Source organism: Doryrhamphus excisus, chromosome 17, assembly GCF_030265055.1.
Source record: "Doryrhamphus excisus isolate RoL2022-K1 chromosome 17, RoL_Dexc_1.0, whole genome shotgun sequence".
Classification (NCBI taxonomy): Eukaryota; Metazoa; Chordata; class Actinopteri; order Syngnathiformes; family Syngnathidae; genus Doryrhamphus; species Doryrhamphus excisus.
In genome coordinates, this window is record NC_080482.1 from 8,892,734 (window position 1) to 8,911,567 (window position 18,834).

The following is an 18,834-nucleotide window of genomic DNA, read 5'->3' on the forward strand; positions in this document are numbered from 1 at the left end:
ACACTGACTACTCTAATGGATATCCAAGTTGATGTTATATAGTATTGTACCTTGAGAAAATATACTGTAAAAAAGCTTACTACAATGTGAGAACTGTACCTATTCATGTCAGCTCCTGGAAATGGTGCTGAAGTGTATTTTTCTATTGTGTAGTGACCTGAAAAAACTGTATTTATGTGTAATTGTACACATTCCAGTGGTAATAAAGGTGTGTGTCTACATAGGTGTGTGTGTGTTGATGCCCGAGTTGTGTGGATGACACCTCCTAGTGACTGTGAGCTTGCAGCGAGGACTCTAGTCATAACATAACAGCAGGAAGGTGGGAGGACATTACCTCCGAGCGTGCGCGCACACACACACACACACACACACATACAGAGACGCAGACACAATATGACACAGTGTTAAAGTCATATCAAGGTCCTTATTTAGATTGGCTATCATCTCTGACCTCCCTCTCCATCCTCATTAGTGGGACTAGACAGCCTCCGCGGGCCAGAAGCCGCCGCAGGCCCACACACAAGATGTCACATTGCTTTAGCGGCGCTGCACTAACTGATGCACGTAGCCGGCAGCGTAACACACTCCATTGCCTGTGAATTTGCCGTGGTGCCATAATTGACTGATTGATTGACGTCCCGCCCGGGACCCCCGTGATCGTCTTTTTGCTAATATGGAAACACGACTTCAAAATAAACTCATCCGAGCTGACCTCTAAGAATCAATACGGTAGCGCACAAGGGAAGGTGTCAGGACCATGGATGTTGCAAACATCAGCCTCTTTCGCATACAATTGCAGCATTGCAAACAGAAGGTCTGGCATATTTACAAAGGTGCTTTTTACACAGAACACAACAAAGCAAGACACCATCCCACAGTCAGATAATTAGATAAGCTTGACACTAAATTGTCCATAGGTATGAATGGGAGTGGACATGGTTGTTTGTCTATATGTGCCCTGTGATTGGCTGTGTCAGGGTGAAAGTCAGCTGGGATAGGCTCCAGCATACCCACGACCCTAATGAGGATAAGCATCATAGAAGATGGAAGGATAATACTTGTCCGACAATTAAATGTGTTAAACGGCTATCATCCCACCTCTGTTACAGCTCATACAGCCACTGGATGCACATTATATAATGTCATTTTTTTAAATAATTAAATTAATTATATTTAAATAAAAAAAATTGTGGTATTTTCATAATTTTAAAAATATTTATGCTTTTATTTTTAAGCTAGAACACAATTTCTAGTATTGTTTTTAGTTCAAGTTTATCCCTTGTTTAGTTACATAGATGTCTTCCCCTATATCAGTTCTTTGTATTTCTCGATATTAACACTATCGTTGGCCGCACAGTGGACCAGTGGAGAACTGGGTTCTATTCTCTGGTCGGGCATGAGTTTCCTCCCACATTCCAAAAACATGCTAGGTTAATTGGCGACTCCAAATTGTCCATAGGTATGAATGTGAGTGTGAATGGTTGTTTGTCTATATGTGCCATGTGATTGGCTGGCGACCAGTCCAGGGTGTACCCCGCCTCTCGCCCGATGACAGCTGGGGTAGGCTCCAGCACCCCTGCGACCCTCGTGAGGAAAAAGCGGTAGAAAATGAATGAATGAATGAGTTTTTCTTCAGACTGCACGGCGGATGAGTGGTTAGCATGTAGACCTCACAGCTAGGAGACCCGGGTTCAATTCCACCCTCGGCCATCTCTGTGTGGAGTTTGCATGTTCTCCCCGTGCATGCGTGGGTTTTCTCCGGGTACTCCGGTTTCCTCCCACATTCCAAAAACATGCTAGGTTAATTGGCGACTCCAAATTGTCCATAGGTATGAATGTGAGTGTGAATGGTTGTTTGTCTATATGTGCCATGTGATTGGCTGGCGACCAGTCCAGGGTGTACCCCGCCTCTCGCCCGATGACAGCTGGGGTAGGCTCCAGCACCCCTGCGACCCTCGTGAGGAAAAAGCGGTAGAAAATGAATGAATGAATGAGTTTTTCTTCAGACTGCACGGCGGATGAGTGGTTAGCATGTAGACCTCACAGCTAGGAGACCCGGGTTCAATTCCACCCTCGGCCATCTCTGTGTGGAGTTTGCATGTTCTCCCCGTGCATGCGTGGGTTTTCTCCGGGTACTCCGGTTTCCTCCCACATTCCAAAAACATGCTAGGTTAATTGGTGACTCCTAATTGTCCATAGGTATGAATGTGAGTGTGAATGGTTGTTTGTCTATATGTGCCCTGTGATTGGCTGGCGACCAGTCCAGGGTGTACCACGCCTCTCCTCCGAAGACACCTGGGATAGGCTCCAGCATACCCACGACCCTAATGAAGATAAGCATCATAAAAGAGGGAAGGATGATACTTGTCTGACAATTACATTTGTTAAACTGCTATCATCCCACCTAAAAGCCACCGGATGCAGAATATAGCAGTCATTAAAAAAAATTTGAATTAAAAATAAATAAATAATTAATTAAATTTAAATAATTTTTTGGGGGTATTTTCATCATTTAAAAAATATTTATTTTTTTATTTTTAAGCTAGAACACAATTTCTAGTATTGCTTTTAGTTCAAGTTTATCCCTTGTTTAGTTACATATAGATGCCATCCGCTATATCAGTTCTTTGTATTTCTCGGTAATAACACTATTGTTGACTGTACGGTGGTTGAGTGGTTAGCGTGCAGGCCACACAGCAAGGAGAATGGGTTCGATTCCCTGCTCGGACATGGGTTTTCTCCTACATTCCAAAAACATGCTAGGTTAATTGGCGACTCCAAATTGTCCATAGGTATGAATGTGAGTGTGAATGGTTGTTTGTCTATATGTGCCCTGTGATTGGCTGGCGACCAGTCCAGGTTGTACCTCGCCTCTTGCCCGAAGACAGCTGGGATAGGCTGGGATATGTCCTAAGGATAGGACATTTTTTTACTTCCAAGATAAGTGGAAAAAATGATAACTGATGCAATACAATAATACTAATAAATGTTAAAAATAATAAAAACAAACTTTAGCTTGCATGAGTTTAGCTTTATCGAACCTAGGTTCCTTTTCCTTATTTATTTACAGTACGTCTGTCTCATTTTTAATTCCTTCTGTTGCTCAATATCATTATAATATAATATAAATGTACGCAAAACACAACATTTTTATTTATATTTCCTTGACAGTGATTAGTTAATGTTGAGCTACTTTGTGTCAAAGTGTTCATATGTTGGGATTTTTGTTTTAGAGCAAATATTTCAAACTAATTATGGTTGATTTCCGAAGCTATCCTGCTGTATTTGAGTATCTCACGATAAAAAATATGCGTCTTACTGACCTGAATGATAGTGGAAATGTTATTTTGTTTGAGAAACACGTCAAATCAGGGCGAGGTCACGTTCTAAAAGTCCAAAAAACATCCAAGTGAGGTATTCTGTTGTCTGCATGCTCCTTTTTTTTTAAATGTCAGATGTCAAATGGCCCTGCAGTATGACCTTAACAGCCAAATTGAAGGTTGACGCAGGCGTTATCTGAGGACATCGCCTGCCCTCGCGCGAGGGGCCGACCAATCCGGGTTGGACTGGCCTTTAATTATGAATGTTACCATGGATGACAGAAAAGAATTCATGGCCTCATATGTGGCTAGGTCTTTACCTGGAGGACAAAACCTTACATTATCTCTCTCGGTCTTTGCCTTTGTTCATAACTCCATTTCTCTTTTCCGCCCGCTATGGTCTCCTCCCCCTGCTTTCTTTCGATTGGGTTCAGTTCAAAGGCTCTTTATTAGCGTGGCCGGGCCCTGTGGTGAAGCACCGGCTCAGTGAAAAGAAACGCTGCGATGGAACATCAGCAAACGGCAGGAATCTCTGTACTCTCATCAGGGAAAGGATCTTGTATCACGGTATAATCCAAACCGCTTTAATTGAATAAAAAAAGGCAGGAGTGAGCGCTCTTACATTCATATAAGCTTTGACTGGTACATGTAAATGTGGGCTCTATTCATTATGTCGACAAGGAGAACACATTAGCAGCATGCCAAGCAGCGCACTCGTCGTAAAAGACACGGAGATAGCCGGTACGCTCATCGAGTGTTAAATCAAGGATTAGCATCTGTGACATCACTAAAAAAAAAAAAAAAAAAAAAAAGGTCTCGGATAAGAGCTTCTCGAACCTTGAAGTCGGATTAATGGTTTCTTGCTCTGATACTCGAGTCTGCTCTCGGAAATTGACAATAATCACAACTGAAAGCGGCGGTGTGAGGGACGCATCTTAATTGAAATCTTCATTTGCCTTTAATTGAACAACAGTTCACTTCCCCGTTAAAATGCCAAATGCTTGCAGCAGCTGTTTCTTGTACCTTTTAATGACATTTACCGCCTCTTTGTCACCCGTCTCTCTAGCATTATGGACACAACACTAGAGCAAAAAATTATATTAATACACAATGCAAATACAGAGTCCAAAAAATATATACAGTACTATACAAGAGCTGCATCAAAAGCTCTCAGTATGAAGTGGTGCAGACTACAACTACAATAATAAACTCAAGACTAAGCATCATTTCTTATATATATATATATATATATATATATATATATATATATATATATATCTTATATATAGCCATACCTCGCTCCATTGCGGTTTGAACATTGCTGTCTCACTCTATCATGTTTTTTCAATAATTAATGCATGATTAAATTATCACTGTTTAGTGCACAGGTGGGTTAGCGCGCAGACCTCACAGCTAGGAGACCAGGGTTCAATTCCACCTTCGGCCATCTCTGTGTGGAGTTTGCATGTTCTCCCCGTGCATGCGTGGGTTTTCTCCGGGTACTCCGGTTTCCTCCCACATTCCAAAAACATGCTAGGTTAATTGGTGACTCCAAATTGTCCATAGGTATGAATGTGAGTGTGAATGGTTGTTTGTCTATATGTGCCCTGTGATTGGCTGGCGACCAGTCCAGGGTATAACCCACCCGAAGACAGCTGGGATAGGCTCCAGCACACCCGTGACCCTTGTGTGGATAAGCGGTAGAAAATGAATGAATGAAAAAGAGAGATTAATTTGATGGTTGCAGGGTGAAGAAGTGGTTGACTCACTGGCTACACAGCTAAGAGAAATGAATGAATGAATGAATGAATAGTGCACAGGTGGGCAAACTACGACCCGGGGGCCACATCCGGCCCGCCAAGTGTTTAAATATCTTTGGTAATATGACAATGGTAATGGTTTTATTTCATTTGAACATGCATCAGATTACAATTGAATGCATCACATAATCAGTTCACAGTTCCACATGTCCAAAAGGAGTAGGAAGAAGCAAAGCTTATTAAATCCTACCCCTCCATCTATAGGGTTGTTGTCCCAAGTCTAGAAGGCTCTAATAATAGTTCATTCATTTTCTACCGCTTATCCTCCCGAGGGTCGCGGGGGAGTGCTGGAGCCTATCCCAGCTGTCTTCAGGCAAGAGGCGGGGTACACCGTGGACTGGTCGCCAGCCAATCACAGGGCACATATAGACAAACAACCATTCACACTCACATTCATACCTATGGACAATTTGGAGTCACCAATTAACCTAGCATGTTTTTGGAATGTGGGTGGAAACCGGAGTACCCGGAGAAAACCCACGCATGCACGGGGAGAACATGCAAACTCCACACAGAGATGACCAAGGGTGGAATCGAACCCTGGTACAAATTGTATTTACAAAGACATAAACAGGTTTTCTATGCTCTAAATACACAAATATGCTGTTTATTAATATTCAGTTCTACTTGGTGGAAGTTCCCTTATCGCAGTTGGGTCTGGAACCAGTTCCATTTTTCCCACACTTGCAAGTACAGCAGGTCGGGACCGGGGCTTTATATCTGCTGCCCGACAGATGATGCTGCACCAATCTAAAGCTTTTCAAAGCGCCACATTTTTTTTGTAGGGTGCAGAACTTATATCACTCTCACATAGACAGGAAGTCCCACACACGGCAGATACCGGGCTTTTTCACTGATATCAGATGATACCGATTGGTGGCAACTGTTGTTATTACTGTGCTGTTCAATATCATTTAAGCATGTAATAAAGGCATGTTATTCCAGCGATTAAGTCTGGCGCTTGTTTCACCAAACAATTACTGACACCTAGTGGCCAATGTGGAATACTACATTCACAATGTTGTGGCTTCTTCCTTATATTTTAGTTCATTTAGCTATTTATTTTGGCTTGGCAATGCTTAATTTAGGCAAACATTTGCTTCTACAGGGTCAGGCAAAATGATCTGACACATTTGTAGCTTAAATAAAAGGCAAATAAAATAAATTGATTTTTGTTTCAATGCAGATCCAGCAGCTCTGAAGTTGGTAACCCATAACAACATTGTGTTTCTGGTACAGGATCATGTCTACTAAAGATTTAAATGCAAACGGAACGCTTGTTGTGTTGCAGTTACAGAATCGTTTGTTTTGAGAAACGTTTCCACAATGAAAACGCCATGCTCACCAGTCCGATTCATGGCAGCAACTGAAACGGAAACGGAAAACAATGGCATTATAAAGAAACAAAGCAAAATGGCATTATATGAAAAAAATATTGTTTTACTTTATTTTCCTTTTATTTAACCTACAAATGTGTCGAATCATTTTGCCTGACCCTGTATATATATATATATATATATATATATATATATATATATATATATATATATATATATATATATATATATATATATATATATATGCATATTTATTTACTACTAGTAAGCCATATTCAACCACAACCGCATTTACTGTACCTATTACTTTTGGAAAATCAAAACACTTTTTTTGTTTTACTTTATTTTATTTGCCTTTCATTTAACCTACAAATGTGTCTCATTTTGCCTGACCTTGTATATATATATATATATATATATATATATATATATATATATATATATATATATATATATATATATATATATATATATATATATATATATATATATATATATATATATATATATATATATATATATATATATATATATATATGCATATTTGTTTACTACTAGTAAGCCGAATTCAACCACAACCACATTTATTAATAAATATATGTCTGACAGTGATACAGTGAAGCTGTGAAATACGAAGCCTAAAGCGGCGACTGTATTCTAGTTCTAAGAAAGCGACGATGCTCATTGAGTCTTAAGTGTGGACCATGAAAGCAGCACAATGCATTTTTGAAGGGGCTCATTGGAGCCAAAGAGTGTGTTAGAATGGGGAGACGTAAATGTCAATGAGGCAGATTGCCGAGGCCCCATCAAGAAGTCCACATGCGTTCCCGGGACTTAATACACAGCCATCCGAATACATCGTGACTTAGCTGATGAAATAAGGGAAGCATTAACTGCTTTGTTTACAAGAAAACTCCTCAGAGGCGCCTTTAAGATGCAGCTGCTGCCCCGTTCAATTGATGTAAGTTGAGCTTCTCTGATCTCAGCACACGTTTTTTTTTTTTTTTTTTTTTTTACAAGCGCCGATACAAGAGGGCCAAGTCCTGCAACACCTTTTTTGTTGCCTTATTCGTCGACTTTGCATTCATGATGCGGCGACGGCGGCTCTTGTAATGAGGCGATATCATCCTTAATAGCGTAATGAGCGCCACCTCGGGCAGGTGTAGGCACACGCCAGTCGATCCTGTCAAATTCACTGTGAAGATCCTTTGCACCTGCACCTGCGTCGGGTGGTCTTCCTCATCCTCGGTGTGTCTCACACCAAGCTTCCCTTGTTAGAAAACCAATCATGGCGCACACCTGGGCCTACAGGCGTAAAAAATCACTAGTAATTCCTGCAATCTGCTTATTCCCTATAGGCTGAGGATATCACGTGTGTCAGAGATCAACATCGCCGGTCACGTTTTGTCTGCTTTGAGGGAAAAGGGCTCTTTCTTTGCACTGAGCAGGAAGTGTGCATGTTTTAATGTTGTGTAGCTACAATAGTTATGTTGCTGTTGTCGTTTTGTCGCTTAGCAACAATAAGCAAGGTGACAATACTACATTGGGAAGTTTTTTCAGATTAAATGTATGAGTTGGTCGTACCGGAATCGTGCTTTAATCATCATCGAAACAATTAGCTTATTTATCCTTACGCCGGGAATCATCGTGCTTCTATTGACAATATATCAATGATGACGAGACATTATCCGAGAAAGCACCATTTTGTTGACGTAGTCTGGCTATTCTTATACATCTCTATCTACTTTGGATTGCTTTGGGGCCAATTTTTTCTAGAACATCTTAACTCATTCAATCCTAGCAATTTTTCATAAGCCGTCCGGAAATTTTTGATGATATTAACTGATTTTTCAAGGCACACTGAATGAGTGTCTTAGAGACATGCATGGTGGACAAGTGGTTAGCGCACAGACCTCACAGCTAGAAGAACCGAGTTCAATTCCACCCTCAGCCATCTCTGTGGGGAGTTTGCATGTTCTCCCCGTGCATGCGTGGGTTTTCTCCGGGTACTCCGGTTTCCTCCCACATTCCAAAAACATGCTGGGTTAATTGGCGACTAGGTTATTGACACTATCATTAGCCGCAGGGTGGACTAGTGGTTAGCATGCAGGCCACAAAGCAAGGAGACCTGGGTTCCATTTTCCGTTCGGGCATCTCTGTGTGGAGTTTGCATGTTCTCCCCGTGCATGCGTGGGTTTTCTCCGGGTACTCCGGTTTCCTCCCACATTCCAAAAACATGCTAGGTTAATTGGCGACTCCAAATTGTCCATAGGTATGAATGTGAGTGTGAATGGTTGTTTGTCTATATGTGCCCTGTGATTGGCTGGCGACCAGTCCAGGGTGTACCCCACCTCTCGCCCGAAGACGGCTGGGATAGGCTCCAGCGCCACCGCAACCCTTAGACTCTCATCTTTCATCAGACCAAAAAACGTTTGTTACCTTTTCCTGTTCTTTAGTAATCAGCAGTAAAACATAGGTAAGTTTCAGCAAACTATCAGTTCTCCAACAAATAAAAACCTATATAAAATACTGTATATTACTGTATATTTAGCCAAAAAGTTTAAACAATTATGCCACAACATAAACATGTGTTTCCCTTCAATGCTTAACCTCCTTCGAGCAACAAATCAAGATGCCTTTTGACTTCCTGGTTGCTGCATTAAAATGAACTTCTGCCACCTTGTGGCCATTGTTTGACTCAAAACTGCACCAAACATGCTCTCTTCTATTGTGGAGTTGCATCATCACCTCTTTGTGCCTCTCACGCAAAAAAAAATAATGAAAAATACATAAATACATCTTTGGGATCGAGTGGTTGGGTTGAAAAAAACATATGAATACGTCTTCGGTAGCGAATGAGTTAAATGGATTCCACTGGATAGCCAATTTTGTCCGTTTACATATTTTGCCGGTGATTCCAAATAGTAAACTTTCACAATAAAAAAAGATTTTAAAGTTACACTTCCTGTCCCTCACTTAATGTGTACCATGTGGAAATTTGCTACTGTACAAAATAATTCAAAAAAATCTGAATACAAATATTAACATACCGTAAAATCCAGTGTATGAGTCATACCCACTAAAGTTGGAAAATAAAACTGATTTGTATTTCTATATAATAGAGATTTAACGATTCATTTCAATAACAATTCATAGTTGCTGATACGATTCAAGGACAATATTGGTTCATTTAGAACGATACAATCCGAAACGACTCAGATTAATGGAGTTGAATCATAGGACTATAAATCGATGCATCAATGTAGTGAATGAATCATTATACACTTAATATATATAAGCTGTACCGGCATATAAGCTGCATGTGTTCAGAACATAAAATGCCATATTGCGGCGTGTATGAGTCCGTGAGGACCAGGCAGCTGTTTATTGGACAGGAGCCAATCATGAGCTACGTTGAAACTCTCAACGAGCTAACGATCAACCCATTGGAAATCGCAGGAGGTGGCTGCTGACAATGATAGCAAATGATGTTCTTACCGGCTGGTTGTTTGGTTGTGACACCGAGGCCCGCAACTGTCGTTTGTTGGTCTCTGGTGAGATGTCAAATTTGACAAGCAAGCTGGGTAACAGTGTGATCTGTCCTCATCCATGGCGGTGTAGGCTTCCAGTGCCTTCCCAGACAGGAGCGGCATCAATCTGCAGGCCCGCTCGCTCTCCATGTCCACGCAAATGGTTCTCAGGGTCCTCCCAGTCTGATATAGGGGAATTTGGAATTGTGGTAATGACCCCATTCTAGACTAAGTGGATCTTCTCCGGGCAAAGAAGACACCACTGCTTGAAATCCATGTACTGGAGGTTGCGGAACCATCTCCGCAATTCACAGCAGGTGGCGCAGTAGGTTCCAGAAGATTCCACAAGCTTCTCAGAGGCTCCCTTCTGGTACTGAACTTGGATGTGGAGCTGAACTTCTGCTGTCCCGCCATAAAGGTTCTAATCAGGGCTAAAAACTTTCCTCCTAAGGCTGCTGCTGAAGACCCAGCTTGCTGTGGACCATAGACCGTGGTTGGGTCCTCCCAGCCTGATATGGGGGAAATTGGGCTTGTTGTAATGACCCCGTTCTAGACTAAGTGGATCTTCTCCGGGCAAAGAAGACACCACTGCTTGAAGTCCATGTCCCGGAGGTTGTGGAACCATCTCCGCAATTCACAGCAGGTGACGCAGTCTGTGACTGGGGTGCAAGTTGAGGTTCCAGAAGATTCCACAAGCTTCTCAGAGGATCCCTTCTGGTACTGAACTGGGAGGTGGAGCTGAACTTCTGCTGTCCCGCCATAAAGGTTCTAATCAGGGCTAAAATCCTTCCTCCTGATGCTGCTGTTGAAGATCCAGCTTGCTGTGGACCATAGGCCGTGGTTGGTGGTCATCCTCCAGGCCTCCACTTCTCTGGCCAGGTCCATTTTAGGGGCATCAAAACCGCCCTCTGCTGGCTAGTTTTTGGGGGCGCAGACCTCCTTTTTACGACTTGCCATCCCACTTCTGACACCACTTATCTCATAGGGTTCTGCCGCTAGACCCTCAGCACAGTTCGGGGAAAAACAGTGTTTATTGTGCTCTCCATGTACTGCAGGAAGTGGAAAAAAACTTATCCAAAAAATTTGGACAAAAAGTGCACAAATTGTAAGCAAAACAATTACTAAATATTATTTACAAACACTACTTCCTGTAGTTTACTACGAAACCGTATCAACCTGCTTTGCTGCAAACTCTCAAACCTACTCCCATCCTGAATGGTTGGAAAAGCCTCCTCATATATGCTCTGCACTCTCACCAGGCAAGCACCATAGCCCAGAGGGAGGCTGATGTCATTGCAGTGCCTCAATGAATGCGTTATTTTGTTTGTAGATTTCTCAGGTATACCGTTTGGTTGTTGACTTCCTGTGATTTCCAGTGGGTTGTCAGGAGTGTTGTGATTAGAATATAAGTGCACTGCTGTTTAAGCCACAGGGTTGTTTAAAAAACAAGTAGAGGCTTATAGACTGTAATTTACAGTAAATGAAGTCTTCAATTGAAAAAAATACGGGCATTGTACGTCACCATTTGTAGCTCTAATCAGTCAAGGAACTATTTTCCACAACATGAGTTACACCTGCACAATCTCATGCCATGCATTGTGTTTGTAGTGTCTATCAAACTGAGAGATGATTCCCATGGGAAATGTACAGCTTTATGAAGATAGAATTGAGTAATTATAGAAGCAGGTTTCCTTCACAACTCAAAGATGTTTTACCATTGCTACATTAACAAATGCACAATTTCTAGCATAAAAAAACAAATACATATGCTTCCCAATAACATGAAGTGAATATGCTGACATTATCCCATTCTATCTAATTGGTTGCTTTGCATAAAATCAACGACTGCATTATTCACACATATTGGCAGCGTGTTGAAGATAAGACAGCCCGGGACATCATTTGTATTCATACTTATTGTCAAAGTGTGTTTTTTGCACAAGAGGCAAACATCAAGAATTTTTTTATTATTACGTTCTTCTACCGGGATATGATGCAACGCAAGAGCAACTCTTCAATTTCCTCAGTGAATTACGTTTTATAGACTTAAAAAGCAAGCATTCTTTGTCTGCTGCACAGTGACATGCTGCAGCCTTTTGGGGGGTGGAGGGGGGGTTCACGACAGCAGAACCTCGAAGGTCAAAGGGAATTAATTGCGGGACGTTGCTTTCTTTATTCAGATATTTTCATTCTCATAGTTACTAATAGAAATAGAAATCTGTTTCAAGGGCAAAAAGTCACTATGATAAAGTCTTAACTACACAAGTGTAAAAAGAACTTAACCATTGTAAAAAGTACAATGTAGGTACACGTATGGAGATGCTGGGGTCTTACTAATTCGCGGGGTGTGCTGGAGCCTATCCCAGCTGTCTTCTGGCGAGAGGCGGGGTACACCCTGGACTGGTCGCCAGCCACAGGGCACATATAGACAAACAACCATTCACACTCACATTCATACCTATGGACAATTTGGAGTCACCAATTAACCTAGCATGTTTTTGGAATGTGGGAGGAAACCGGAGTACCCGGAGAAAACCCACGCATGCACGGGGAGAACATGCAAACTCCACACAGAGATGGCCGAGGGTGGAATCGAACTCGGGTCTCCTAGCTGTGAGGCCTGTGTGCTAACCACTCGGACCGTCATGTGGCCTTAAGAGCTAATTCCAAATCCTGAAGCTTTGTGGAGAGATGGCCGAGGGTGGAATCGAACTCGGGTCTCCTAGCTGTGAGGCCTGTGTGCTAACCACTCAGGCCATCGTGCGGCCTTAAGAGGTATATATTTTTGGCAAAAAATGTTGAATTCTCAACAATTGTCAAAACTAAATTTTCAATTGTCGTTAATAATAATACGGACATTCCTAATTCCAAATCCTGAAGCTTTGTGGAAGTTTTACCCAAAACTTTGGTCAAGATGTCAACTAACAATTTAACAATATGAAGGTGACTCTTTTGAAATTAGCATATATTGTGAATTAGATTTTTTTTTTTCTATGGAAGAGACTGCATATTTTTAGAGAAAATAATTTTTTTTAAATGATTAATTTTCAAGTAAAAATCAGCAAATGCTAAATCAAGAATATTCGAAGACCCACTTCACTAGAAGGGTATATTTTTCCCCAAAATTTGTCTGAATTTCTCAAGAACTTGCTTATTATATATTCCAGCATATTTTAGCCTTAGGCTGCACGGACGAGTGGTTAGCGCGCAGGTCTCACACCTAGGAGACCCAGGTTCGATTCCTCCATCTCTGTGTGGAGTTTGCATGTTCTCCCCGTTCATGCGTGGATTTTCTCCGGTTTCCTCCCACATTCCAAAAACATGCTAGGTTAATTGGCGACTCCAAATTGTCCATAGGTATGAATGTGAGTGTGAATGGTTGTTTGTCTATATGTGCCCTGTGATTGGCTGGCCACCAGTCCAGGGTGTACCCTGCCTCTCGCCTGAAGACAGCTGGGATAGGCTCCAGCACCCCTGCGACCCTCGTGAGGATAAGAATGAATTGATCTTAGTCTTATCATCAACAACAACAATGTAATGTAATTAAGAACGAGATGACATCACATTGTGATGGTGTTTGGAACTGTCATCAAATTCCAACTTGCCAAATCTTAGGGTCCCTTCGACTCCACTATAGTCTTCTTGTAGCATCATCAAGGCAAACTCATCAGTTCGCTAAAACCCAGACATGTGATAACTAATTAAACGCACCCTCAGTGACACCGAGGTACTGACGCGCGCTGCCCTCAAATTATCCGGGGCTGTAAATATGCTTGTTTTCCACACTCGGAGCTTGCAAATTACACTGTGGCAACGCGCGCGGCGCTAAACACCGCTGATGAGAGATGACATGCCGGTTTGCCTGCGTCTTTTTAGCCGCGCCCCCTGCTTCACCTTTCACCTGTCACTCACCATCATAATCACTCCCCCTTTGCCCCCCCCCCCCCCACACACACACTGATTGTACACCACCATGATTGGATTGCGCCAGCGAGGGACATAGGAGGCAGACAGATGCGGCGGTAGAGTGATTAGCTTGACATCACACGGAACAAGAGCGCCATGAAGGGATGAAGAACAAGCAGGTGAGAACCGCAAGAGAACAAAGCTAATAGACAGCAGTCTGTCGGAGAACACAAGCATGCTAATGAGCTAGAGCCGCCATGAAAGGCAACATAAAAAAAACAGACAATTCTGGCCTGCATGGTGGAAAAGTGGTTAGCACATCGGCCTCACACGGGAGTTTACATGTTCTCCAGGTACTCCAGTTTTGCTTACACATTCCAAAAACATGTTAGATTCTTTGGAGACTCAAATGGGTGAGACCGCCTTCATCCCTGCATCCATCACCACCCCCCCCCCACCCCTCACGTGTCTCCATTCAATCATCAACATTTCACTCTCCCTTCACCATCTGCCTCGCGTTCCCTCACTCCCACGTCTCCAATCCCCTCGTCTTATACTCCCATCAACCACCATCTTCCTCTTCACACAAGAGGGACTCCCAACCTCCTCTACCGCCACGCGACACCCCACCCCCGAAGGGACGCTCTTTCTCCCTCTACCTGTTTATTCATTATACAGGAAGAGAAACGTGACTGTGGTCAATAATGCAATAATATGTGTGTGTGTGTGTGTTCCCAGGCTGCAGCAGGTAGTATGCATGATGCATGTACGTATACAACCCTATATACATTATAGCTTATTGATATGGGTATGAACTATTTTTTAAGCATTAAGAAAGAGAGAGCCAACACTTTATCATTAACCCTCAGCATATAGTAGAAATCATTTTTTTATATATATGACTGCTGTGCCCCGCCCCTCCCCGCTTTTACTCATGTTTTAACTGTGTATTAACCAATGAATGTTGTATTTTGGTGTGTCTTCTATTCTGTTTACTTGCTTTATTCAACTTCACCTCTGTAAAGTGTTTTTGAGTATTTTGAAAAGCGCTATACAAATAAAATGTATTATTATTATTATTAAAATGTATGAATTATTAATGAGATATATTATTAGATATTACACTTTGTCATCTATAATAGAGATAAGATTTTGGTTTTTTTTTGTTTTGGGTTCTTTCATTTTCTGTATGTGACCCTCATTACACCCCTGACCTTGTGCATACTACCAAGTGCATGCTACATGCTACAGTTTCACTACACTGCTGAATTTTAAGACCAGTTTTGTTGGCTCTCTAAAACTTGAATAATGAAACTATTACCTCATATTGTAGCTGAGGGTGCTTATTTACTCAACTGCTGAGAGTACCTGGCCTCTATTAGTGCAACATATGTATTTTTGTCCAGAAATGAATAATAATATGAAATTTAAAAAAAAAAATCTTCTATCTCTTTGGGCTTTTCCCTTCCCTGATCCTATCCATCCTGGTCACTCCCAATGTGAACATCAGCATCCTCGTCTCTGCTACCTCCAATTCTGCTTCCTGTCTTTTCCTCAGTGGCACTGTCCAACCAGTAGAAGACCTCAGGGAAGATCCAGGACACTTGGAGAGACTATGTCTCCCAAATGTCCTCCTTCACTACATCCATCAACCTCCTCTTTGGTCTTCCTCTACACCTCCTACCTGGCAGCATCCTTCTACCAATATATTGACTATCTGTCCTCTGGACATGTCCCAACCATTTCAGTGTGGCCTCTCTGACTTTATCTCCAAGGCCTCTAACATGTAATGTCCCACTGATGTACTCGTTCCTGATCCTATCCATCCTGGTCACTCCCAATGAGAACCTCAGCATCCTCGTCTCTGCTCCCTCCAGTTCTGCTTCCTGTCTTTTCCTCAGTGCTACTGTCTTTGTGGCTTGGGTATCTAGTTAGGGCACGTCCAACCAGTAGAAGATCTCAGGGAAGATCCAGGACACAAATGTCCTCCTTCAGTACATCCATAAACCTCCTCTTTGGTCTTCCTCTACGCCTCCTACCTGGCAGCATCCTTCTACCAATATATTCACTATCTCTCCTCTGGACATGTCCCAACCATCTCAGTCTGGCCTCTCTGACTTTATCATGAAGGCCTCTAACATGTAATTGTTCCTGATCCTATCCATCCTGGTCACTCCCAATGACCCAATGAGAACCTCAGTATCTCCGCTACCTCCAGTTCTGCTTTTGTCAGTGCTACTGTCTCTCGACCAAACAACATTTCTGGTCTCACCACAGTTCAATAAATAACATTTGAGTTATTTATTATTACAAATTATTTTTCTAAAAAATATATATTTTTTGTCAGTCAAGCTTTAATTGTTTAGTATTAATAGATTGTCACTTTACAAAGGCGCCAAATAAAAATGTTATTCTTAAAATGGTACCATCCATTCCAATTATTACAACAAGCCTTCACACGAACAAAAGAGCAGAGTGAGAGTAATGGATGTGTTATTTGAGTGATAATGAGAAATAAAAATCACACTGTATTCCGCGTTGAGCAGATGATGAGGTTTTTGGAAACATTTGGCAAGATTGTGTTTGCGTCTGCCAGGTCGATCTCCAGGAAAAAAATAAAAAATAAACTGACAAAATTCATGTTTGAGTTTCATTGTAGGGCTTTATGGATGGGTTAGTAGGTCGGTGAGTCCAGTTTGTGTGAAAAAGAGACTAAAATGTGTTTTTTTCCATCCCACTAATCAGTGATGGCCTGTCAGGTTAATACTAGCTGGTTGACTTGCTGGCCTTCATAGACTAGATAAAAGATAATTAACATGCTTCTACAGAGTAGCTGCCGCACGTTGTGACTAAATAAATGATGCGGCGTATTAACATGACAGCCGTCAGCACCTCTGGCGGTGTGCCCTTTTGTGCTGTGATGAGTGCATGTGTGTGTGTGTGTGTGTGTGTGTGTGCATGTGTCTGTCAGGATGTGTCATGCTGCAGTTGCGTGCACAATCGTGCCACACAGGCACAAATAGAGGAGGACTTACTTGAGTATTTATTGTTATTATAATTTCAATTCACCATGCTAACGCTGTGCTAGAGGTGAGCATTTCAGCAGTTTTGATAGCAAGTGGAAATTTTGCATTAAGGGAAAGTGGAGCGCTTGTTTATAGAGTCACACACAAAAACATTTAGCTTTTTGTTTGTTTTGTTTTTTTGTCTTTTTTTGCGACACAAGTGAGTGGTCACCATAGAACAAAAAAATGTAAGCTACTGTCAACCGAGGAATGTCATACTCTGTCCTGGCTGCTAAGTAAAATATGGCGAGAGTGATAATAATAGTCAATAGAACATACATATAAGAAGTCTGTAACTTATTATCCATCTATCCATTTTCTATGCCGCTTATCCTCAGTAGTGTCACAGGGTTAGCTGGAGCCTATCCCAGCTGACTTCAGGCAAGATGCGGAGTACACCCTGGACTGGTTGACCAGTTCGCGCCAATGCAATATGCTGTAGTGCCTAGTGACGCCAATAAGGTGCCTAGTGGCGTGCAGTGGCTCTAACTGTCTCTCAACTGGCTCGTGGTGGCCCGTAACGTCAGCAAAAATTTAGTTTGGCGGCAAGAAAATTTCAATTTCCATGTGTCCACCAAGTGGAACCAAATGTCGCAAACAATATGCCGATTGGAATCCACTGGAATGTAATAGCGTGCGCCAAGTTGTGCCAATGATGCTAGTAGTCCACTGGGCTGGCGCCAGTTGGTGCCAGTTCGCGCCAAAGATTATGTGATTGGTGCGAAGTGGCTCGTTGTGGCGCCAAATTAATGGCAACATGGCGGGCTGCACGGCGGACGAGTGGTTAGCACGCAGGCCTCACAGCTAGGAGACTAGTTCAATTCCACCCTCAGCCATCTCTGTGTGGAGTCTGCATGTTCTCCCCGTGCATGCGTGGGTTTTCTCCGGGTACTTCGGTTTCCTCCCACATTCCAAAAACATGCTAGGTTAATTGGCGACTCCAAATTGTCCATAGGTATGAATGTGAGTGTGAATGGTTGTTTGTCTATATGTGCCCTGTGATTGGCTGGCGACCAGTCCAGGGTGTACCCCGCCTCTCGCCCGAAGACAGCTGGGATAGGCTCCAGCACCCCCCGCGACCCTTGTGAGGAAAAGCGGTAGAAAATGAATGAATGAATGGCAACATGGCGAGTGAACACCGCCACAGCGAGCCACTACACGCCAATCACATAATCTTTGGCGAAAACTGGCACCAACGGAGTCCACCAAGTGGATTCCTAGCATCAACACAAATTTTGAACATCCATGATGAAGTCATAAACTCTACGGAGAAAAATACAGCATTACAAAAAGATACCAAGGCAGTACGAGATGATAACAAGATACTACAACATGATAATGCTGCTCTTAAGAAGGTTAAAAACCCTATGGGGGCAAATCGACCACTATGCAATGATATCAAGGTTCTACAGAATGATATCAAGGCAATGATACAATGCAAAAGGAAAATATCATTGAGTAAATTAAAAATACAATTGATGAGATGGATCAGAATGTACCATGTGATCCATAAAAAAGATCATCTGAACATGACAACAAGGATAAATGGAAGCTACAACCCCCCAAATAAAGAACCATGCAATTGGAAGGATTACATTCAATAATATTTCCCATCAATATCATGTAGCAAGGACTGCTCATCATGAAGTACTACAATTAGGAAGCTATGTACAGTATCTATATTCAATGACATTCACAATAGAATACAAAAGATGGCAGGACAGGAAGCCCTGGAAGTGGAAACCTTGAGCTATCCAGACTAAAAAAACGATTGGATCAGGGAATGGTAGTATAGAAACGGACACATGATTTGATTTGTGTTCCTGTCTGTTCTAAAAGTCCTAAAAGGCATGAAT

At 42.1% G+C, this 18,834-nt stretch overlaps 1 protein-coding gene across 2 annotated transcripts in view; it reads right to left on the reverse strand.

The window, feature by feature from the left end:
* Positions 1 to 18,834, reverse strand: part of grik5 (glutamate receptor, ionotropic, kainate 5) — a 194,757-nt gene that overhangs the window by 135,311 nt on the left and 40,612 nt on the right. The window lies entirely within an intron of this gene.